The 26739-nt window shown below is 36.6% G+C and overlaps 1 protein-coding gene and 1 non-coding gene across 2 annotated transcripts in view; both read right to left on the reverse strand.

The window, feature by feature from the left end:
* The window catches only part of FREM1 (FRAS1 related extracellular matrix 1), a 1066140-nt gene that overhangs the window by 1007544 nt on the left and 31857 nt on the right, over positions 1-26739 (reverse strand). The window lies entirely within an intron of this gene.
* On the reverse strand, positions 2841-2913 carry TRNAR-CCU. Its single transcript has one exon. It is a non-coding gene; the product is annotated as a tRNA-Arg (tRNA).

Genomic DNA, 26739 nt, shown 5'->3' on the forward strand with positions numbered 1-26739 from the left:
TACCAATATAATCCTGGTTAACATGAACTATTTTGGAAAAAAGTATATGATTTTAAATCTAGTTTACAGTTTTCCAGGTTTTGTCTGTAAGGAATACAATTGGTTATTAGTTTTGGACTTATCTGTACAGCTGGGTCATGTTTTTTTTACAGTTACATTGTCATAACTGTCTCCAATGCTAATGTCAGGTACGTGAGACAGTTTGTAGAGGGTGGAGAACAGCACATTATGTCTATTTATGTATCTCTCTCTCTTTCTAATATATATAGATAGATATGGATATAGAACTGTGTGTATGTATATGTGTGTGTATGTATGTATATATAAAAAAAAAAAAATATATATATATATATATATATATATATATATATATATATATATATATATATATATACTATCGTTGATCAGTACTTTGTTAGATTCAGCTCAAAAGCATAGTTTGGAGAAGGACTGCTGTGATTGATTTTATTGGTCACAGCTGCACTTATGAACTGTAAAAGATGTACATTGTCAGTGTACAGGTTAAGATTTAATTCTGGGAGTTGCTTATTAAGGTTATTAATGAAAAGAGAGAATGGTAGGAGATCCAGGAATGAACACTGGTGGACTCCAGTATTGAGGTTGCCATCAGAAGATGGTTGTTAGAATGGACTTGAAATATTCTATTTTCAAAGTAACTTTGAAAAGGAGTAATACTATTTTAGCCAAAGTTATTTTTTTTTTCTGTTTGATGATGAACAAGCTGTGGTTTGCAGTTTTGAATGCCCTTGTCACATCAAATGAATATTCCTACAGTAATGAAACCTTATTAATATTACTGTAGAGTCAGTAACTGTTATAACATTGGGGATGGCATAATGGATTAAGGTGTACCTCACAGACAATATGTACACAGTTTAATTCTCACCAGAATAAATTGGCTAGACTTAAAATGGCCCACAAGGGCAGCTAGACTAATGCTTACCTATGGGCAGTCATAGTGCTAAGTGTAATTATGAATCCAAGTTGCCTGTCTGGCAGTAGACCAAAGATGCTGATTTGTTTGAACAATTGCTTGCACAGGCTTTTAGGTGTGTATTTCTTTTGCTGAGATTTCAGAGAAATTTAAGATGACTGTATAGTCTGCTAAGGGATGAGTTGAAGGTGTGGGTTATTCTCAATTGCTACCTGTAAGGAAGTACTTTAATGAAGGAAGTTGTGATAGAGTGAATTGTTAAAATGAGAAATGATATATAGTCTTCAGCTATGTTATTTGAATTGGTGGAGTACTGGAGGAGAAAGTGAGGTTTGTGGCTTGTTTTATTTCAGTCCAGAAGTGTTTTGGATTGTTTGTAGTCATCATTTGCATGTTCCTTAAGTAGAGGGAATTCCCTGAGTTTGCTTTTACTCTAGTCCTTGTGTCTACAGGATTTTGTTCCCATAATGCCCAGGCACTATCTCTTGAGATTCTTAATGTCAATTGACACCCAAGAGCATTTTTGTCCCTTTAATTTCTTACAGGTGAAGGGAAATAATGAATTTTGAATATTTGCGAGAGTTTTAGTAAAAAAGAATAGGGTGGTTGTTGAGTCATAAAGGAGGTATCCAGGTAAGCAATTAACACTTTTCAATTGCTGGTCCAGCATGGTTAGTGTTTTTGTTTCCTTGGGAAGGAGTGACTAAATGATCAAGAAGAAGTGGACAGTGGTCACTTAAGAAACTGGGTCATTAACGCCTGTACAGTGATTGTCCATATTAGCTGTCGAATGTGGAATGCTTTACTGACTGCAAGTTCTGTGCGGTAGGTTCTTTTGCCAGTTGTTCAATGTTAAGAAGCATTTTGTTGAGTTGTTTAGCTTCGAAGGATACTGCACTGATATTTAAGTACCCAAGTACAATGGTATTTTTGACGCAGCTTTTTGGAAACAAGTCTACCAGAGTATTTTTAACAGTAAACACTGAAACAGCAGGAGGAGTATAAATAACAACAGTCATGAGGTGTGCATTATTGCTGTAATCCCATTAGGGACTGTCATTAACTTGTTACTACTGTTGGTTTTGATGAGCAAAGGTTTGACTTTTGCTTGATTAAGGCATGATAGCACCGCCTTTACTGTCTGGTCTAAATCATACAGGATATTGTAGTTGGAAAGAATGCAGGAGGAATAGAAGAAATTATGTTTTAGGTAGGTTTCTTCAATGATTAAATTGTGAGGAGTTTTCAATAGAGATCCTTGTTTCCAGGGTGGCTCTTTTGCAATGGATAGTGCATGTTCATGCAGGTTGTTTTAAGGTCTTCAATTTCCTGAGGTTATACATGTTGATGACTGGGATGATTGAAATTGTAATATGTTTTACTGGCTGCAAGGGGGTTATATTTTTGCTGCGGAGTTTGTTAGAAGAGGTGGGTCAGGGTTGGGGTAAATATCGCCATGTCTAAACTGTTTGTGTTAGGGGAAACAGGGATTTTATTAAGTGAAAGGTTAGTTTGATCTAATGTGACATGAATGTCTGATATATAAACTATTTTCTGGAACTGTACATCAGCATTTATTTAAACCTATGGAGGTAGAAGGGTATTTGCATAGGAAATCCTTTGCTGCTAGTTGAATGATTGTAAAAGGTAGTGGATGTATGAAGAAGCAGGATGTCTGTGGGGTATATGCAATTTGCTACACTGAACAGAATAACAAACGAAGAAAGTATCAATAAGAAGCAGGGGGGAGATGTAAATGAAATGAGATGAACATTGGTGAATAAATGGGAGGGCAGAGAATATGCCAAGTCTCAAACCCAGGGCCCTGTACACCACATTCAGAGCAATGTACCACTACACCATGTGAGCTCTACAAAGACTATATCACCCCAGATGGGACTCGAACCCACAACCCTTGGTTTAGGAGGCCAATGCCTTATCCATTAGGCCACAGGGGCCTGACAAAATAAACAACCTTTGCAGGTCTTGAACCCAGGACCTTGTACACTATAGTCACAATAGTTAACCACTAAGCCATCACAGCAGTGATATGTTAGGAAGGGTGGTGCAGGGCAAGGGTAAAGGAAAGACAGAACTAGGAGGAGGGATGTTATAAGAATGCACATAGGTGGTACTAAGTAAGGAAAAGGGAAAAGGAAAGAGAGAGAAAATAGAATCTGTGGGTGTGGGGATGCTTATCTAATATATTATGAAGAGAAGTAAAATGGGCAACCTAAAAGTATGCTAAGAGGGGTGCTGAGAGGAAGAGGAAGGGAAAAGTGTCAGGAATGGTTGGGGCAGCTATATTGCTGCTAAGGGTGGAGAAAGATGGAACAGAAGAGAGAAGAATGCTCTATCTGCCGCCCAGCTGCATGGAAAAAGGGGTGGATCAGTTTCTCTGCCACTTAAAGAGAAGCAGCATATCTGCCATCTAGGCTAGATAATGACATTAATTATTCAGCCATTTAAAATGCAGGGACACGATTTCTAACAAGCTGCTGAGTTTTGTTCGTCACATTACTTGTTAAGACATTGTTTCTCACTCTAGCACTACTTCAGAGAGATATCATTGTTCATACCTTTTGGGATTAGAGTCCTATCTTTAAAGGTAAATCAGGCTTCCTTTTGTTTTAAAAAGTTAGAGACATCTAACTGAAATTCAGAGTGACTAAAATGAAACATGACAAATAATTTATCTGACTTATGCTTGTATTTAAACTCATTAGCAACTACACTAACAGGTGACCCATTCCTGATGTCTCTAGCTTGTTCTAATATTCATACATATATCTTTTTTGAGAATAACTTGTGAAACACCTACATTATTGAGACCCATGCTATCAAACAGACAGGCCAATGGAAAATATCACTAAACCCTATCCCAAGAAAAAGAACACAAAAGTAAGCATTTTTTGCTTGGGGGGGCAAGTGTATACATACAATTACATTTCTTTACATCACTGATGAACTTTCATTGACATAAAATATGTTATGAAAGTTCACTGGCGATCACTTTCATCCATCTGAAACAAACATCAAAGTAACACAATCACAAATGAAAAAAGTATGTTACATTTGTGATCACCTAAAATAACCAAAAAATGTTTTTTATGCGAGGAGAGAGATCAAATATACTAATACTGTGGTTGCAAAACCACAGAGAAACAGGATAGCTAACAGTACATTACAGCTGAACTCCACCGCTTGCACCAATGACAAATTTAACCAAAAGACTGACGAGCAATGAATGCATGCCACAAAAAAAAAATCTGCTGCAACCATGTCTATCGATATATCCATATCTATATCTATATATACATATATATATATATATATATATATATATATATGTATGTCTACTGGTAAACAACGATCAACATTTACAAAGTCAACTACAAAAGGTAGACTTTGCAAATGTTGACTTGCCACTTTACATACGGCAAGCAAAAATCTTAGTGAATACAAAGTAAAAAAAAAGATAGCCCAAACAATTTTTTTTCACTGAGGGAAGCCACCCCTGCACCCCAAACCCCCTGCTAGAAAGCACAATCCTGGGGATAAGGTCATATTTTCCGACCATGAGAAATGTGCGATCTCGTACCCCTGTTGATCATCAGATTAGTCCATCAAATTTTGTTGGCTAAACCAATGTTAATGTAAAACAGATTTGACCAACTTCAGTACACCCATTATATATATATATATATATATATATATATATATATATATATATAGATAGATATAGATATAGATATAGATATATAGATATATATTCGTACACATACACACACACACACAAACTGGTATCATGTTTATTCCTTGACCTCTCCAAAGCTTTCAACACCATCTCCCACCCCAGGCTCCTTACTAAACTGGCTGAACTCAACCTCTCCACTTCCACTACTCTCTGGTTTTCTAGCTGCCTTAACAACCAACTGCAGTCTAGGAAGTAAATGCACACACAGCCAGGAGATGGAACAGTTCGTTGTAAGTTCACCAAAGCAGATTCAATAAATCCAGGTAGGCACCAAACGAATTCAAATAATTCCTTTATTCAGAACCACAGAATGATAACACACAAGCGCTTTCGCTCAGACAAGTTCTGAGCTTTATCAAGTGACACCATGTTGTTAAATCAGGTGTCTTATATACCTTGAGAATCCTAAATTAATTAGGAAGCACTGCCAATTGACATTTTAAAGAGACTGTGCGCTTTTCCACATATTTAAATTATTTATTTTTATGTTATTAACATTTTTAGCAGTAATAGATGCATTAATGCATTATTTTAAGCACACTTTACCACTAGTTTTATATATTTTGTTTTAATGGAATTTTTAAATATGTGGAAAAGCGCACAGTCTCTTTAAAATGTCAATTGGCAGTGCTTCCTAATTAATTTAGGATTCTCAAGGTATATAAGACACCTGATTTAACAGCATGGTGTCACTTGATAAAGCTCAGAACTTGTCTGAGCGAAAGCGCTTGTGTGTTATCATTCTGTGGTTCTGAATAAAGGAATTATTTGAATTCGTTTGGTGCCTACCTGGATTTATTGAATCTGCTTTGGTGAACTTACAACGAACTGTTCCATCTCCTGGCTGTGTGTGCATTTACTTCCTGGTTTGGTTCTTTGCTGTTTAACTGACTTCTAACCTACTGCAGTCTGTTAGATGGCAGTCCTCCCGCTCGCCTTTCTTACCTATCCAAACAGGTGTCCCCTAAGGATCCATTCTAGGCTCCCACCTCTTTAATATTTTTACTAACAATCTTCACTCCGCCTCTTCACTGATCCAGTATGCTAATGACTCTATTCTAATTACCCTCACCAACAACCGTATAGAACTTCACTCCCTCACACAAACCTCTTTCAGTACCATTGAACACTGGCTAATCAATAATCAACTCATCCTAAACTGAAGAAAACTAAGCTTCTTCTTTTCCTTCCAAAATCGATGTCCAACCTTAACAGTCTCTTCCCTTAAAACACTATAATTCATACTGACACCCATACTAAACTTCTAGGAATTACAAATGACGATCAACTGAAATTTAAACTCCATATCCAACAATCCATCAAAAAACAATCAAAAACTCAGTTTGCTGCACAGAAATAAAAATATCTTATCAGTCACCTCTAGGACCTCACTTGCTCAAACCTACCATCTTTCCTGTCTACTTTATGCCTCCCCTATAGTTACTCACCTACAATCAAATCTCTTAACTAAACTTAAACAAACCTACAACCAGATTTGCCTGTAACACTCCTTATAAAACCCACCTCTGCATGGCTCTTAAACAACTGCAATGGCTAGAATTCTCCCAACTACTCAAGCTTTCACAACTACAGATGACACATTCCCTTCTTTATAAACCTACACAATGTCCCTCTCTGTCCACTCTCCTATACTGTATAAACCTTCTTGTCTCTCCATAGTGCAGACCAAATGCTACTTGACACTTACAAACCTAACAAAACAATAAGAAGACTACTTTATAAATCCTCCTTAGCTCAAACTCCCAACTAATCAATGCATCATCCAAACTTTGATCCATTTCAAAAGAGAAATGAAGAACCACCTAGGTAACACTTCCTCCTGCACCTATCACCACCCTACCTAACACATACTTCCCCCACTAATTTGACTTCCTTCTGTTGTCTTATTGTAAATCCACATTTTTTTAAACTGTTCTTTATGCTACATTTTATTATTTGTTAATTTACATTATTGTTTTGAGTATATGTAGTTATTTACTCATCATACTATGGATGTATCTCCTACTTCTCCATTATGGCATGAATGTATACATGTTCTTGTTATTTAATGTAAATGTGGTATTACTCTGGTTGTGTGTGGAGCTTTTCTCCTCGGGTCTCTACTGAAAATGGACCACCAGCCCAGCTGGACTAACCTGGTTAATAAAAGACAAATAAATAAATAAATTATATATAAATATATATATATGTAAATATATATATATATATATATATATATATATATATATAGATAGATATATATATATATATATATATATATATATATATATATATATATATATATATATATATATATATATATATATATATATATATATACACACATATACACACACACACACACACACACACACACACACACACACACACACACACACACACACACACACACACACACACACACAGCACATGTAAATATGGGTCTACTTTGATTCACTGAAAACTCATTTCACTGAATTTCAAAATACTTGCACCAAATCGCTGAAAGCTCAAATCACTGAAACTTATTTCACTGAATGTACGTACTGTTGGGCAAATAAAATGTATATGCCATTTCCCCACTGTAGTGCAATCCTGGAATTAGTATATACAGTTGGGGGGGCACAGCCCCCCATATTCGGGGGTGGGGGGTGTTGCCCCCCACCTACTTTTAGTTTTATATTGTTAGCTTTCAGTAAAATGAAATCCATAAAATATAAAAGCTAAGTCCCCTCACTCTCCACCTAAGTATATATATTAATTCCAGGATCGCACTATAGTGAGGAAAAGGGCATATACATTTTATTTGCCCAACAGTACTTACCTTCAGTGAAATGTGATTCAGTGAAATGAGTTTTCAATGATTTGAGCTTTCAGCAATTATTGAGGGTGAATTGAAATTTAGTGAAATGAGTTTCCAGTGAATCAAAGTAGACCTCTAAATATATATATATATATATATATATATATATATATATATATGGGTACATTTCAATCGACCGACAAGCCGGAAGACCGACATTCACTCCACCGACACATTAAAACATCGACAGCACAAACACGGACATTTCACAGGTAAGACTTTTAAATTCGCTAATCAAGCCTATCATGGTTTAGGAAGTGTGGCAGTGTTATGCATGTGTGGTAGGCTTGATTAGCGAATTTAAAAGTCTTACCTGTGAAATGTCCGTGTTTGCGCTGTCGATGTCGGTGGAGTGAATGTCGGTCGATTGAAATGTACCCATATATATATATATATATATATATATATATATATATACATACCGACTCCACAAGTCTGAGAACACACAATAGTAGAAAAAAGAAAAATGCTTACTGCATTGTTCTACAATGTCATATAAAAATAAGTGTTCACAAAAGTAAAGTGTTTAACAAAATGGGATTTGATCTAAAAAGTCAATAAATTCTCTTTCAGTAACATGACGGTACTAAAAAATGTATTGTAACCATCTTTCTCCTACTTGCTCCCATACAGACTGCATTACATGTGCAAATAACAGCATAATTAACTTTTTCATTGTAACAGGTTTGCTGAGGAGGTACAAACTTCTTTTTTCTTGACAGCTGCATCTGGGAAGACATATGGGCATACTGATCAATTACTGCAAGATAGAACATCTTTGCTATTTTGGAAAACTTGCTTCTTCATGAATGTGCCACAGTATAACAAATTGCCTTGGAGGTTGTAAGAATCTTTATGTGAGACTGTAAGGCAGGGCTGTTAAGACCCTGAGCAAAGCTTTGTCAACAAACAAAACCTGTCAATGTTTTTTAATTGTTGACACAATTTTGTCAATATCCTGCAAATCCCAAAATAAATAACTTCATGACAATTTTCATTTTGTGATGGTAGTCTCATATTTTTCTTTTTTCAATAAACTTGCTGTGGATTTTCCAGTTGCCTTGCTGTATGCCCCCTCCAGAATACTTTACTGTTTCTCAAGTTTTTAGCCACAGTTTGTGTGTCATTTCAAATAATCTATTTTCTTACCCTGTCCTTGCCTTTGACCATTACATGTGGTAGAGATATTCCTCCTCCTCTTTGACCTGTCTGCAGATTTCATAATGTAAATTGCTACTCCATCTCTCTCTGTCTCTCTGTTCTGTCTTTAATGTTTTTTGACCTAAATTGTGTGCTAAGGATTTTGAATATGTAGCCAAACTGAAGAAAAAGTGTGACATGCAGAGCTTTTGGACTCAGGTTAAGGCCAGCAGCTTAGATTAGGTTAACAACAACATCCGATGCATTTCAAATAAATAAATAAAATATGTAAATAAATAAAGCAAATCATGACAGAATAGCAATTAATAAGAAAAATATAGGTGGCCAACAGTCTATGTCATATGGAATGGATGGTGAGATCTAATAATATATATATATATTTGTATGAATAATAATGTATTCATTTGTTACTGTGCTGGTATGCTGTTGCAGACCCTTTTTCTTCTACTACCTGGGGTCCTAAGGCAATACAACACATACACACAATGAAAAAAGCTGAGAATATAAGAAGAAAAAAATGGAGCAAACAGTAAGCATGTAAATTCATAAGGAACAAAATAAAAGGAAGAAGTTGAGAAAGTAAGAAACACTAATCCACAGCAGGTACAGAGAGTGAAGTAACCTGCAGCCTTGGTTAAGCGTGGGGAAACTCTAGTTGGAAAGGGGTATATATCTGTTGATAGCTATAATTATAAATACATCATCTATACCTATAGCTATTATACACAAACACACACATATCTATATATATGCATAGGTATAGACATATGTAAATATAAATATATATGGAGAGAGCGAGAGAGACAGAAGGTGAGGCAGAGCTTAAGTGATAATACATGAGCAAGATCTCCAAATGGATAAGAAGTGACCAAATAACTGTGTGATAAATACATGAACAAGATCTCTGACAATATAACAAGGGACCAACTAACCATGTGATCATAAAGAAGAAAGAAACTAATGTGAGCTAGCATGACATGGTGGAAGTTGCTCAGGTCCTTACCACAACATAGCCAGACTAAACTAGATGCCAAATCATCAGATTAAAGAAGCTGTGATTGATGATGTAGAAGGCTGCCTAAAAATTTTTAACTGCACAGTGGAGGCCTGTGTTTCAATATGGTAAAAGAGGTCAGTTAGGCTCTTACCATAAGTGATCACATGCATCTTGACGGTGCTCAGCCATATGGACACTAGGCTATCACCACTGTGACAGAACAAAGGAGAACCAGCTATAAACATGTCAGCAGTGAAACTTTAGGTACTTATCTGGTAATGTGTGTGCTTGTCACAATTGATCCTTTAAAGGCATTGTGTGTATTATATCTTTACCACATCAAATGGACAAAAATTCTTTTCACAGAAAATGGCCCTATACACTCTATGGGAGACCTCTGCTTTATAAACAGTAGTAGTATTTTGCGGGGAAATGAATTTAGCCTCTAATTAAAGCTATCAATTTTTAATAGAATTCATCAATAAACATTTTTAGATTTTATCCAAAATGTCAAGAGCTGAACAAAATACATGAATCTGAAGCTCTCAAACTGCAGAAGGCTTCATCAGTCACATATATCATCATTGCCCCAATAACAGTGATGTATGATTTGCAACATATTCCTACTCCTTTAAATGTTTGTCACCTGATATGAAGACTCACGTAGTGTGATTTTTTTCATACTGTTATGCAGTCTAAACAAGTAAAGTCAAAGAGCGACCTGCACATACTATCATGTCAAACTATTATTAGGTAGAAAAAAGAACCCATATGCTATCAGAAATTAAGCCAGCAATGCATTGAGTTATTAATTTTGAGGTATGGTACAGCCGTATCCACCAAAAAAGCTTCCTCTCCAAGGCAATATAAAATTGAACCCATAGATCAAAAAATTGTTTGTTTCTGACAGTGAAGAGAATAGTCAAGGAGTGTCAGACTGTATCTTGTGTAACAATTTTGCATGCTGCAGGGAAGGAATTGAATAGGTATATAACATGTTTAAAGTTCGAGAGGCACAAAAAAAACAGTATAACAATGAAGATACACATTTAAGATTTATTATGAGCTGAGAAACAAATCTATATTTCAAACATTGTTTTTCATGAAGATAAATGGACTCAAGGAAAGTTTTTCTGACTGTGAATAGAAATGAGGCACATAATGCCCTGCAGTTCTGAAATTCTCAAACTTATACTGATTTTACTGTGTATTTTGCTAGAGAGAGAGAGGTATAATTTGAGTCACACAGCTAATAAACTATTAGTTACAAAGAAAAAAACAAAATGGAAAAAAATTATAGGTGGAACTGTATTAGATCCATAAGCAATCTTAGTTATTTCAAAATGTATCTCAAAAGACAATTATTTGAATCCTGGCTTTGCACATGTAACACTCCAGGTTAATTATTAACTTAGCATTACTTATACAATTTGGCTGTACGTGCTAACTCTGTTAACATATCCCTTCTAACAACACTGCTTCCCTATAAGTAGTTACATTCCTAGCTGCAACTCTCACCACAGACATATTACTAACTATGCACTACTTTGCCTATGTGATTCTCCCTGCTTAATTTCCTAACTAATATTATGTTCCTCCACATATATAAATACAACAGTATATTTGTCTATATTCAAGTGTTTAAAGTCTTGTTCTATTTGATACTATGCATATATTTTTGTTTTTACATTTTTATCCTGTAAATGTGTTAACACTCATTTTTTTTTTTTGTTTATAATTTCTATTACTTGTGATAATTTGTATGTAAGCTTAGACCGGAGCTTTTCTTCCCAGGCCTGTGCTGAAAATGGGCACTGTCCTAGTCAGACTATTCCAGTAAACAAATGTAAAATGAAATAAATAAGTAAATATTTTAAATAATATGTGTCATAATGATAGTCTGAAAATTATACTGTGCCATTCAAGAAGTCTAAATAATAAAAATTGATGATTTACAGTCATTATTTCATGTTAGTAATGTTGCAACTGAAACAATGATTTAATGAGACATCAGGGTAATTTGACATATCATAACTATAGGTAAAGTAACAAAAGGAAGAGGTCCCTCGGTGCATGTGAAAAGCAAAATAAAATTAATGTTAACCACTGCTGAAATTATATTAGTTAATGTTCTTAGTTAAAAATATGTAATAAAAAGTCTAATTTCAAATGATTGTTTTTTACATATTCCTTATTCGAAATCAGTGTGAAGTTGAGAATGTTACTGAATTAGGAAATGTCCAAATATTTTATTAGGTGGTGAATTAAATGAACCAGAGTATAAACTGGAATACTGTGACTGGAGTTAGCAAAGCTGGTAAGTATGTATTCTCCACATTACTCCTTATGGCATTTATTCAAAGATTCAAAGAAACTTTATTGTCATTTAGGAAACACAAATGCTGCCTAAATAAAATTTCAAGTGTCAGTCCTTTTACAGAAGAAAACAAACACAAAAATACAGACATGATAGGTATTAAAGAATAAACAATAACTATAGTACAAAAGTAAATATCCAGGTAGCTGACATACATGTTTGTGGATTTTCCAGTTGCCTTGCTGTATGCCCCCTCCAGAATACTTTACTGTTTCTCAAGTTTTTAGCCACATGTTTGTACACTATTTATATACACTGGACAACACTGACTACTAGATGATTAACATATAAAAAGAAAAATACATTATACACAGAGGTGAGATTGGGTGACATTGCACATAAGGAAGTGATTGGAATTGCACTTGAATGAGAATATATTAATTTTAGTATGCAATAAATAGAATTACTGTATGGAAAAAGAATGAGAGCATAACAATCTAGTATAGTTTTGATACATCCAGATTTATGTCTGCATTAATGAGTGTTATTGCAGTTGGATAACAACTGTTCATGAATCTGGAGGCCCTGCAGTGTTGATAGTCCATAACCTTCTACGAGAAGCAATATTAGTGAACCAACTGATACCTCTCAACTGTACAGATTTTCACAGAATGTCCAGATTTTTGTCTCATATTTTGGTCCATTGTTCATAAAATTGTGGTTTTCTACCACTAGCATGGCTTAGTGGTAAATCATTTTGTGTATGGTGTGCATGGTCCTGGGTTCAAGCCTTGCAGAGGCTGTTTATAAACTACCGATTTGGCATAGTGGTATGTTGCTCTCACTGTAGTGCACAGGGTCCTGGGTTTAAAACTTGCCAGTGACATGCATGGTGGTAACACAACATTTTGGGAGGGTGGCCTAATGGTTAAGGTGTTTGCCTTACAAACACAAAGCAGGGTTTGAGGCTCACAGGGGATAATTGGCTAGGCTTAAAATGGCTCACAAGGGCAGTTAGCTTAGTACTAATCTATGAACCTATAAAATTAATGGCAAATCATTAAAGATTGAAGTTTAAACCTAATGACAGACATTAGAGTTTCAGACTTCATACCTGCTATTCTATCAACTTTCTAAGTTTGTAAGCATAATATTTAAAAACTGTCCCTATTTTTCAGCCTTTGTCCCACTTATATTTATGGCTTTGCCCAGATTTCTTGCTCTAAGATGTTGAGAGGTATGGAACCAACCATATGCTGGATGACAAGTGTCACTCAGTATTTTGCAAGATCTCTTTTTACATCTCATTTCAAATAGCTCCTGTAAGGTAGGAAGACTAGTGCCCATGATATTTTCTGCTGTTCTTATTATTCCTTGCATCTTCCTCCTTTTGGCCATTGTGCTGTTACCAAACCATACAGTGCGGTTGCTGGTGATGATGTTCTCAATGGCTCCTCTATAGAAGGGATTTAGAGCATTCATAGAAGGCTTTGCTTTTCTCAGTCTTCTTAGGAAGTGTAGTCGCTGGTGGGCCTTTTTAATTAGCTAATTTATGCAACAAGATAATGTTTCCACAAGACTAGATAGTATTTTCGATACAATACTGACTATATAAAATATTGGTGTTTCTAAGCCTTTATTTTGGTGCTCCATTTGGAAAATCTGATCACACCATTATAAGTTTTCTGGTGGAGATTGAAATTAAAAAGTTAATAATTTTACAAGTACAGGGGGAAGAATGTTTCTAGGTTCATTATTCATGTACTGTTTTTAACACAGAGTTGGACTGGTTGAGATACATTAAGGCAAAGATAATAGAAAAGATGTGTGACATACAGTTATTAATACACATGTACTTAATAAAAGGGAGAGTAGTAAAAGTAATCAGTATGTTGTTCCATGGTTATATAGTTATACCAGCAACCACATTCAGTTACAAAATAGGGAATGGTGTATTTTGAAGAGAAATCTGATAGATTATTAGATGTTCATAAGTTCAACAGACATTTAGAATGTTTATATGACTGTTAGGAAATTGAGCTCTAGCAAAAAAAAGGAAATGTGACTAGAGAATTACCAACTATATTATTGATAACAAGAACACGTATTATCAATATGTGAAGCAATGTAGAAAGTGACAAGAGTGTGGATATTGCTCTTAACATGGAAAATAGCACAAAATCACCAAGTGATGCAGTATAACTTTTTGTTGACACTTTCTCTTGTATTGGTCTGTCTGGTACAGGATGTAATTTGAATTGCATACACTAAACTGAGGGTTTAATCTGTTCAATAGCATATAAAAAGGGGGTTACATAAGCTACGAATGCAATAAGGAAAGATATTACCCCTGGCCCAGATGAGTTAATTTTTTTTTTAATTTATAATAGTAGTTTCTCCACATTTACCTATCTTCCCAACAAGCACTTCCATTTCATGAGATAACCAACTGATTGAGCTGGAAAGTATAGACCTATAAGTCTTATTACTCTTACTGGAACATGTTATAAGCCAGTGTTATTGATATGTCAAGCTGAAATTGCTAAAAACATCAATAATGATATTAACAAGCATGGATTTACTCAAGGATGTTCTACTGTAATCAACCTCATGTCTTTTAACTTAGGTGCTGTATGAGCAACGGAGAGTAATGTGTCAGCAGGTGTTATATTTCTTGATTTTGCTAAAGCCTTCTGTATCATACCCCACTGTGCAATCCTAACTGTACTAGAGAAATGGGGATTTAATGGATAGTTTATTAGATGGATAGCTAAACTGTTGGAAAGTGAAATAGCTTTAGTCTGACTAGAAGGCATAATAGCTGATGAATATGAGATTCAAAGAAGTACACCTCTGGGCATGGGCCAATTTTCAGTTTTATGAAGTTGTCCTCTTTCCCTCTATCAAGTAGACTTTACACTACAATGTTTGCAGATGATGCCAGATTAGCAGGAATGGTTACTGAGACATTTCCACTCTGGGCCAGTAATCAAGGAGCCCCAATCCTCACCACTGGTGTTGTAGAGAGAGGTTCACTTGGAACAAAAACAGATACACTCAGTATTTCTAGATGCAGCTCTTTGCATCAAGCACAATTTCCCTTAAGAGTACACAAGGAACACACTCAGTGTGGTGTCTGGGTTTCCCCCTCTGTCCAGATCACCTGTAAGACTCCCCATTGGCACAGTTGTAGGGCCGAGTTCTCAGCTGAGTGTCCAAGGCAAATCCTCCAGCACCCTGTCTGTGAAACCAGTGCTTCATGTCACTGTCCCTGCTCCAAGTAGCTGATACACACACACACACACACACACACACACACACACACACACACACACACACACACACACACACACTTATTTTAAGATTTGATTTTCACACACCCACACACACATGCACACACACATTTGGGAAAGGCTGTCACAGATTTACTAACTATGCCCTCTTCTGCTCAGCTTATAAAGTAGTTACACTGCCAGCAGACACCCAAAAGCCAGCTACTCTAAGGCTCTTATATGGGTACCCAAGTATAGTGAGTGAAATTAATATTAATACAAAAGGTAGTGTTTGGCCAATGCGGTAAGGCTTTCAGCAATGGTCAGAGCTGTTACCAAATATATATATATATATATATATATATATATATATATATATATACAAGTATGCCAGAAATTAAAATATTCCCTAAAAGACCAGCCACAATGAAAAGTTTAAATATATTTAATAATAAATAATAAAAGAACATGAAAATGCCAAATAACTATTTACAGTAAACACCAGAGTTTCAATCACAGGAAATATTCAAAATAATACAGGTGGTCAGGTTCACAAAGTTATAGAAAAAAACAATATTTAACTAATGTCACTATATTTTCCTGACTGATCTAAACAATTGTTACTCTCTGGTTACTTACTAGAGCAAGGCAAGATGAAGTAGGTGAGAGATCCTTCTTTGTCAGGTTACAAAAACAGAGTGCAATGAGACTTCAGTCTCACCTAGTATGAAAATATTAGTTTTTGTGATGGATTACAGAATAACATCACACACATCTGTTCATCTGACATCTGGTTCCCATGCTTCCTCTAGCACACATTTGTCCATAATACACACATGCAGAGCCTTGCTAAGATCTGCTACAGCTCCTGGAAGTCATTAAACAATTTCAAACCTCCACCCTTCTAAAGTACCAATTAGTTCACCCCAAAGACAATGCAGAAAGCTTCCAAGTATAGACTTTTTGTCTCTGACTGCATTGAGAACTGTAAGATACAATCTTTATGGCCTAAGCAAGGTCATTTATTTTCAAAGTTTGAGATTAACCTCTTCTCTTCCCGTATCTTCTGTTAAAATATATACATTTAAACAGTTAGAGTAATGCATGTATATTTCTTTTTCTGTCCAGCAGGGCACACTGTAGTATAATTTTAGCACAGGCAGGTTTACAGTTAAAGTTTTCAACACAAGCATCTGTATAAATCAGTTTGGTATATGAATGACATATAATCCTTTACAAAATTTCAGCTAGCAGTGCTGGGATATGTTACACATCCACTGCCCTACTTTTCCTGGCATAGCTGGCAATACCTCACATTGTCACATTTACAACAACTGAGGACCAATTGGCTGTTGAGTTTTATCGTGATATATTATGAACATGGCCTCAAAATAATGGGGTATTCTTTAATAACAGTAAATGTTTCAATACACATATGGTTAATGAAAACCCAATGTACCAGATAGTTTGAAGAACTCAGTAATTGGCAACTGTAAGGAATTTGATGATACAAAAATAATGACTGGTGTAGAATTAAGATTTACCAGTCAGCTGGGGAAGTCCTAAAGAGAAATTACTGTTATATTATAACTATATTAAGGTCAACAGCCTGTTGCAATGATAAGGTGATGTTGCCAGTATTTAAAAGTTAGACCAGTTCTGGAGTACAGAGCGTGATTTTGTATGTATAGCAATTCAGATAACTGAAACTGTTCTTCATTTGTTATAAACTATTGACAGGTAATCTTATATGAGCATAAAAAAGTTAAAGTGATGGAATAACTGCATGTACATTGGAGATCAGTTTTATAAGACATGCTAAGGTTACTATGAACAACAATGCAACGGTAAATCTGGAAAGAATGACAAAATTATAGGTAAGATTTCTTTTCAGGCAAGAGTTGGGAGAACAAGAAATAGGTTGCCTCTGGAGGTTAGAAAAGCAAAAAGTTTGGCATGCTGTAAAAAAATTGCATATTTGGTACAGGGATAGGGTCTTTTGGACTATGCCTTCATGGAAGTTGGTCTATGATGATACTGTACGAGTTCCTATGCCATTATGTAAACATTGAAACACTAAAGAATTAAAGCCAAATGCTATGAGTTTGGTAGGTTACTTCATCCGTTAATACAACATAGAAAGGGATAAGATCAAACTAGGGGGAAATTTCACATAAAGCAAATTTAACACTAGATATAGCTATATGTGCATGCAGAGCCTGTGAAATTCCTTCAAGCCAAATTAAAGAGTTAATGCATAAAATATAAAATAAAAGATCAGTAAGAAAGGAGAAAATGAGTCATGGAAAAACTGTTTCTGGTGAGTTTTGCATGAGATGTAATGAAAGAAATGTCCTGCACTGAGTTGGTTATGTAAGAGCTGTATTAAAAGAAAATATTTATCCAAAGTATATAAAACATGATGAACAAAAGTTAAGGGTACCCACTATAATGTTAGATCTATAAGAAAAATTTCTCTCTGCAAGAAATATACAATTCTGAGTTCAAATTCAAGGGAATAAAAGTAAAGGTCCCAAGTGGTGGAAGCAACATGATCAAAGCTAAACCACCCTGGGGAAGCTGAGAGGCCCCAGCCTGGATATATAGAAAAATGCAAAAGGGAGTAGTTATAGATCAAGTTGTGGTTCAGAAAGGAGTGAACCTAGCTTATATCCAAATGTTCCAAAGTTTTTTTTGGATAAATTCCTTCAAATCTACAAAATGTCACACTGAGTCAATATTCATTTAAAGAAGATTTATTTGGATTTTCACTTTTGTGTTATAGTCCCAATGTTTTTCCAGTTTTTGCACAAAGTAAGAAGCTTTAGAAGAAGAATTAGATACAATGTTCTAGTAAGTACCTATGATATTTGTATTTGGTGTTGCAGAGCTTCAGCTGCATGAGAGATGGGAGCAATTCTTTCACTCCAGCTGGATTTATTGGATGTTGTTTCATGTGAATATGCCTTTGATCACCAAAAACATAAAGGAAATGCTATATCTGGCATCCATATCTAATACACAGTAGTTGGCATGCAGAGAAGACCAAGCCTCTGCAGTACAAATATTATCCGAGGATGCATTCTGAAAAAAGGCTAGGGATACAGCCACTAGTTTAGTCTATAGCATCTTTTGGAATTATTAGTAATTCTTTCTTATATTTGTTGTAGCAAAATCCACAGATAAGAGGTAAACACAGTGCAGCAGATAGCATTGTTGCCTCACGGTAACATGTTCCCTATTTTGATTCTTGGCAGGGCTGCTTCCTGTGTAGAGTCTGCATGTCATCCCTGTGTTTGCATCAGTTCTACAGGTTCTTTGATTTCCTCCCACATTCCAAAGACATGCAGTAGACTGGACATTCTAGCTATAGGTGTGTGTGTGTGTGTGTGTGGGAGGTGTGGAAGAACAACTGAGGCAGGGCTAGCCACCCAGTGGTATAAGCATTGGCTTTAAACTGTGATCACTGTTGATGTGGCAGCCTGAGCCCAAACTACGTGGAATCCTTTCAGCCATCTTTAAGGGTACTGTTTGATAAAGAACTTACCAGAATACTTGATATTCATGTAGATCACTGTTGCAGTTACTGGATAATTAGACTGACAAATAACTCAGTCACTATTTTTGGCATAAAAAGAGAATGTATCTAAAACCAACACTGCCCTTATGAAAGCATGCAAAGGACTGTCTACATATAAGGCCCATAGACCTGAAATACTTTCAGCTGAGAAGATAGCAAGTAACAGAACAGTTTTCTATTATATGTATATAAGAAGCATTGAGGCAACAGGTTCAAAATGAGTCTGTGTCAGCTTTTTGTAGACACGAGTTAAGTCAAATGTAAAAACAGTAAGTTTTGTAAGTGGTTTCATATGGAAAATGCCTATTATAAAGTGCTTAACATGTTGCAGGGATGTAAGTGAACAGCCTGGAATTTCAAACGTATATTTCAGCACTAAACTGAACAAGCCAGTTAGATATTACAGAACCAAAGGCTCCAGTGTTATAAAAGGATCATATTTCCTTGTATGATATCAGAGGGAAAACCTCTTCTATTTGGCTAAATAGAATTTTCTTATGGCAAGTTTCCTCATCTCCTTAATAACCGTCAGCAAATCCTCAATGAACTGATGACTAAATGCCAACATAACTAAGTCATCCAGGCAATGAGCAGCAGAGTCAACAGTTTGGGGTGTACTAAAGCCATTTAATTCTATGTGAGGAGGTCCGACCTCAAAGGTAGTGCGAAAGGTTTCAACCTGAACATCTGAATGAAGAGGGAGAACCAGTGCTGCCTAGCCAAAGGATGCTATTTGAAGGATCTTTGCTCCTTCCTCCATTACTTTCTGTAACCTAACTGAGTTGGGGGGGGGGTTCTTTACGTTATAGTCATCACTTGTGTATTTTCTGTACCCAATCCAAAACTGATAGGGAATATGTCTTATTGTCAGGCTCTGGATTGCATTGCATAAGTGGAAGTTCCTTAAGATTCCAAGAGCAGGATAAGTTATTTCTTAGAACCAAAACAACCGCCAACTGGTGTAACGATTGAAGCAAGAAACTGGTAGCAAGCCAATAAGGAGAATAAAACCGGCAAATAACAACTTTGAAACACAATGCTGCCAATATTCCAAAGGTATATGGATACTTCACAAGAAGCACACCGCCAACTTAAAACAGCTCCTTTATTAAACCAAAGCGTTTTCCATGTATTTACCTAGGTTTCATCCGTACCAACGAACTTCATCAGAATACAAAACACAGTCTGTAAAACATTCTTAAATACATAAAACTCCACCCTATTAGTTGCTTAATTAATGTCAGCTGACTCATAAATAACATTTTATGTTAATAAATTAATCACATTACTAAAAAACACTCTATAAACTACCTAATGTAGACCCAACGCTGTGTTGTATGTTAAAGAAAATATATAATATAATGTAGTATAAGGCGTCCAACACACAATATATTTCCTACATAGTGTGTCAATATAAATTTAATTTAATTTGATTTGGTGCAACTAATGGCAAACTCTTAAATAATGAAATGTATATAAAAATATGTATAATAATTATGCATATAATATATGTATATATATATAAATAAAAACCTCGCTGTGTAACATTAATAATTACTTCTATATATGAATTCAGTATGTACATTTCATATAATATAATAAAAATGTATTAAAAAATGTTTAAATGATGTATAAAAATGATGTGTAAAATAGGTAAATACATGGAAAACGCTTTGGTTTAATAAAGGAGCTGTTTTAAGTTGGCAGTGTGCTTCTTGTGAAGTATCCATATACCTTTGGAATATTGGCAGCATTGTGTTTCGAAGTTGTTATTTGCTGGTTTTATTCTCCTTATTGGCTTGCTACCAGTTTCTTGCTTCAATCGTTACATAAGTTATTTCTTACACTTATTTCACTGAACTGCACTTCTGAAACACTTATAATTGTGCTATACAGTTGATCCACAATATTTTGTACTGTTATAAAGCTTTTTTTATTGTTTCACTGCATTTATGTACTGTTTTATACTGTTTTAACATTACTTAACTGTAAACTGCTTTTTCATACTGAGAGTTGTATTTTCTGTTTGTGAGTGCTCTATCCGAGCTTTTCTGTGCATGTTTGTCTGTTTACAGTTAAAAGCATTCTCGAGTCTGCTCCTTGATCTGTTTAAAACTTTCATTTAGTGGCTACAGTTAGGAACTGTAGCTAATTTTTCACACCCACCCTCCCTAGTGTTGTGTGTTCTTATACTTGGTGGCTTTGCAATTGCCTGCCCATACTGTATATTTGATCTGTGACACTCCTCCCAGTCTAGTGTCATTAGTTCACTCAATCTAATAGAGAACATTTGTGAAGGCCAACCCACTCAGATTCTTAACGTTGAATTAACTTCTGTTCCAGCTTTCTCCATTTCCACTTTACTGGGGAAAAAAATTCTAAGCTTGCTTCCACCCTTTCCTGTGGCAGGTCAGATACGGATTTGCTGTGTCCAGGACTGTTTGTGAGCTCCTAAGCCCCCCCCCTTAACTGGGGTTAAACTATTCCTGGCGCCATAAAGTCTGTTCTTCAAAATTTCCCTTGCAACTAGCCAGCTTTTTAGTTTTAGCACTCATCTGTTTCTTTGATCTCAGCACTTGTTCAGAACTCATTGTAAGCACTAAATAAGTTACAAATTACTACAGTACTAACTTTCCTCACTTGTCTAGAGGAAAACAGTTTTTAGTACTTAATAAATAAGCACCTATTCAGGCATGTCTAAAGGTCAGCTCCCGGTGTTTTCTCCTATCCACCTGATGAATCCGGGCATCTTGGAACAATGCAGCAATTGCCTCATGTACACAGGCAACCCTCTAATCCTACCACCCAACACTACGACCTGTGAGAGATGCACTTATATAGCCAAACTGGAAGCAAAGCTCTGTTCACCAAAGACTGGCTTAGACAGTCAAGAGGAGAAGGTAAACACTTGCACCGCACCACACTCATCACATAGTCCCTCAAAACCTACACCACCAAAACACACACACAGAAGCACAAAACACACACCTACATTTGGGGAGGCTCTCCATACAAATCTGCCCAAACAACAGAGACCTCCAAAGCAGAAATGCAAGCAACCTCCACCCCCCAACACAACCCAAATGACACACAGCCCACATACTCAGTGTGCCACTCAACTACAGCCTATAAGGCATAACGTACCTAACACTCTAGTCATAGGTGACTCTATAGTCAGGCACACTGATGTTCCACTCACCAGGCTAAACAAGGAAAAAGTTACTGTCAGTTGCCTGTCAGGTGCCAGGATCCGCCACATAATGCACGCACTCAGGTCACTCCACAACAAGTACAAATATGACTGTGTCATTGTCAGTGTTGGTGTGAATGACCTGGGATGTACCTTCCTGGACTACATGAAAAGAGACATGGAGGAGCTCTCTGATCTTGTAGCCCAGGCCGGTATGACCCTAGCCCTGAGTAGCATCCTGCCATGACCCAGAATGACACCACAGTACAAGGACAAAATGATTGACTTTAACAATTGGCTAAGCTTCTGGTGTCATTCTAAGGGAATCCAGTATCTGTCTGCCTGGGATGACATGATCGACAGACCACGCTGCTTTGCCAGAGGTGGCCTGCACCTGTCGCCCTTGGGATTCCGGATACTGGTAAAGGCTCTTGCCACCCCTATAGTGCCTTTTTTAGGCAAGGTTCAAATGACAAATTCACCACCGTAACAGGTACAAGCAAGCAAAATCTGAGGGTAATGCTACTCATTGCTAGAAGTCTAAACCTCAAAATGCACTCACTCGAGGCACTCCTTAAAATGGAGAACATTGACATCTGTGCAGTGACAGAGACCTGGTTTAAAGCTCCAGAGAGCACCCCTGCATTACCAGGCTATAATTCATACCACACCTTTCGGCCACCAAACATGGACAGAAACACTAAAGATGGAGGCGTGTCCATATTCATTAAGGATATCCACACCTCCAAGCTAGTTGCTCAGCATAATGCATCTGAGATTATCCAAGTTCAACTAACTCTGGGCAAAACCACAATACAGACCCCCCACCATGCCCCAGGATTCACACTCTTCTTTTCTTGATACACTGGAAAATATTAAGGTACAACCCAACACTCTAATAATGGGTGATTTCAACTACCCTACCATTAACTGGAAAAACTACTCATGTTCCAACTCTTTTGCTCAACAGTTTCTGGAAATCATCAATTCCAATGCCTAGGATCAACTTATCCACACCCCCACCAGGGGCAGCAATATCCTAGACTTGGTCATCAACATGGGTGACCAGTGTTCCACACCAGTTCCACACCAGAGGTCAGCTCCTCGTTGGTCAGATCCGACCACAAGCTAATCACCCTAGACATCCACATCCCGCTCCCACACCCCATTAGGAAAACAACCGTAACAAATTTCTCCAAAGCCAACTTCACGCTTCTTAAGACAGAAGTGGCAAGCTTCACGATACCCATGCAGATGGACAATAGAGGTACAACTGCTGAATCCTACACAAATGCACTTTATAAGCACTTACACGAGTGCATGGATCATGCTATCCCTAACAGAACCAAGATGCTATCCTTCAAAAAAAGGAAGCCACTCTGGTGGTCTTCTGCCATAAACAAACTCTACAACAGAAGAAAGAAACTGTTGCAAAAAAGAGTAAAATCCCACGATTGGAGGAACTCCTTGGTCAGCCTCAGTAAGAAGCTGAGATCCCTCATAAAATCCTCCAAAGCTAGTTATGAAAACAAAATTGCCACTGATTCTAAAGACAACCACAAAGCATTCTATAGCTATGTCAAAAATCTCAATGGCAACACTCAGATCTGCTCTGAGTTACAGCACAATGGCACTAAATATACAGAACCAACTGATATTGCCAACATCCTAGCAGATAGGTTCAGTGCTAACTTTACCCCCCTCTCACCCCCTAAAGGGCCCATCTTTACACCGGAAGAATGCAAAGTTCCTGTAATCACGACTGCACAGGTAAAAACCTCACTCTCTAAAGCCAAGAACACAGCATCCATGGGACCTGACAACATCCCAGGCTGCCTTCTATATGAACTACAAAATGAACTGGCACCCCACCTAAGTACCATGTTCAGTCATAGCCCCACCTCAGGCTTTGTGCCCATTGAATGGTGCACTGTGACAGTTATCCCACTCCACAAAGGGGGGGGGCCACAACAGACCCCAGGAACTACTGCCCCATTAGCCTGACGAGCCTCATCTGCAAGGCCATGGAACGTATCATCATGGAACTCATAAACAAAGACATTGGAGATCTCCAAACTCTGGACCCCACACAGTTTGGGTTTGTAAAAGGCAGATCATGTCTCCTAAACCTGATAGACTTCTTTGAAGTAGTCACCAAAGCCATAGATGAGGGTAAGGTGGTTCACACAGCCTATCTAGATCTCGCCAAGGCATTCAACACCATCCCCCACTCTGGAACTATAGGGACCTAAACCTTGTCACCACAATAAACAGAACATGCTGGAGGGATAGATTACTGTCCCAGAGACTTCCCATACTCTGGAACAGACTACCTATCTATGTCAAACAGAGCTCCTCATTAGCACTCTTCAAGAAAAATCTTGATGATTGGATGGGTAATAGGAAAATTCACCCCGGGGATCACTTCTGTGGTTCTGCTTGACAGGGGCACATGAAAATAATTTTCTTTGGTGGCGAAAGCCAGGGTACCTTTTTGGCTAGACTTGTATAGGCCCTAGGGCCAATAGCCTAGTACCTACCTATGACCCTATGAACCTATTAGTTCTGGAATATAAAATTAAAAAAAAATATCTAATTCCCTGTCCTTAAACAGATTACAATGTTACTAGCTATGAAATAACAATGGCTATTAGGAAATGTATTAGCATATCCAGAATTGTAGTTTATATGACTAAATCTGATGACTTTTAAGAATTTTTAGCTAGGGAGATTGATAATCTTTGTTACATAATATTAATCAAGAAGTTAACTGAGATTGCTTTATATGATTTTGTATATATATATATATATATATATATATATATATATATATATATATACACACACACACACGAACACACCTGTATATGTATATGTATATATATATATATATATATATATGTATATATATATATATATATATATATATGCACACACACGTGTGTGTATCTCTACCTCTCTCTTTTGGCTATATATATATATATATATATATATATATATATATATATATATATATATATATATATATATATAATGTGTGTGTGTGTGTGTGTAACTATATAACTGAGAAAGCAAGATACTGCAATAATTTGATTCTGAATTAGTTCAAATTTATGGGAATAAAAGTAAAGGTCCCAAGTGGTGGAAGCAGCTTGATCAAAGCTAAACCACCCTGGGGGAGCTGAGAGGCCCCAGACAGGATGGATAGAAAAATGCAAAAAGGAGTACTTAGAGAGCAAATTGTGGTTCAGGAAGGAGAGGGAACTTTGTTTATATCCCAAAGTTCCAATGCTTTTTGTATAAATCCCTTCAACTCTACAAAATATGTCACACTGAGTCAGTAGAAGCTTTATTTGGATTATCACTTTAGTGTTATAGACTTTGTCAGATTAGGAAAAACTGATAGCATGAGAGAGGGCTTCATGGGAAGAGGAAAAGAACAAATGATAAGTTGAGGAGTAGCAAGATTAACAAAAGGATCTGTATTTTTTTGATGGCAGCTAGTGGGGAAGAACAAATCAAGAGGGAATTGAGAAGCTGCAGAGCTGCAGAATATCTAGTGGTAGAAGAGTCTGAAAGCTGTTAGAAGGTAGGTAGGAAGGAAATATTTTCTTTGAAGGAAGAGTTAGGGTGTCTTGGTATCTTCTCTTATGTTTCTGAAATGTAAGAAATAGAGGGGTTTGAAAGGATAGACTAGGATGTAGTTAAGATAGGAAGTTGTGAGGGTTTATTTGGAAAAAGTAGAATCTGAAATGTAGAATAATAAATAGGTACTGTTGTGGAGAGGTGTGAGTATGAATATATATTGTGCAAAGCAGTATTGGAGTGAGGTCATTGGGAATAATCCTAAATCTTTGATGGAAGTTGGGAAATAAGAAAATAGGAACAGGACTGTTTGTATGATACTAGTAAAGTTGTTTGGGGAGGATTAAGGAATGGGTGTTACTGGTGAAATGTGTACATGGGAAGATATTGTAGAGTAAGCAAGGGTGTATGAGAATTGGGGTAGGGTAAGGGAGCAAAGCAAGGCCAAGTATAGAGAGGCTGAGTGTAGCTGGCTTCCCACTTTCAGGTCAATTGTTAAACAGAACAATTAGTTTACAGCCAGTAAAGGGCAATTAACAAGGAGTCATAAAGTAGAACAAGTTTCTTTCATTTACTGAATGTGGAAACCAGGAAGCTTGGGAGACTAATTAAATGTCATCTACAGAGTGAATCTACTCATCAAGACAAAGGACAATGGCCAACTTAGTAAGTAGTCCTTTGAGGAGAATGTCACAGCCACTTTCCAGCACAGGGCAGGCATATATTTGACTAGTTAAAGTTAATACATAGCAAGGCTCTGCACATTAAACTTGATTACATTGCACAATGTCATTATTCTCAGTGAAAACTTTGAGAGTCGGCCAGATGAGCCTTGTTGCATAACACCTGTAGTACCAGGGTCAGGGATGGATATACTGACCACAGGCAATGAAAGTAAAGAAAAGAGAGAAAAAAAACTCTTCTAAACTGTAATATTATATGGAGGCAATAAAGTTAGTACTTACTCCTAGAGATGGAAGAAGGACCATTGTGAGCCAGAGCAAGAGAATATGGGGTAATGTAAGAGTAGACAGATGGTAAGCAAGTTTATGAAAGTAAGAT

This window comes from Protopterus annectens, chromosome 2.part0 (assembly GCF_019279795.1).
Source record: "Protopterus annectens isolate FY-2018-M chromosome 2.part0, PAN1.0, whole genome shotgun sequence".
Lineage (NCBI taxonomy): Eukaryota > Metazoa > Chordata > Ceratodontiformes > Protopteridae > Protopterus > Protopterus annectens.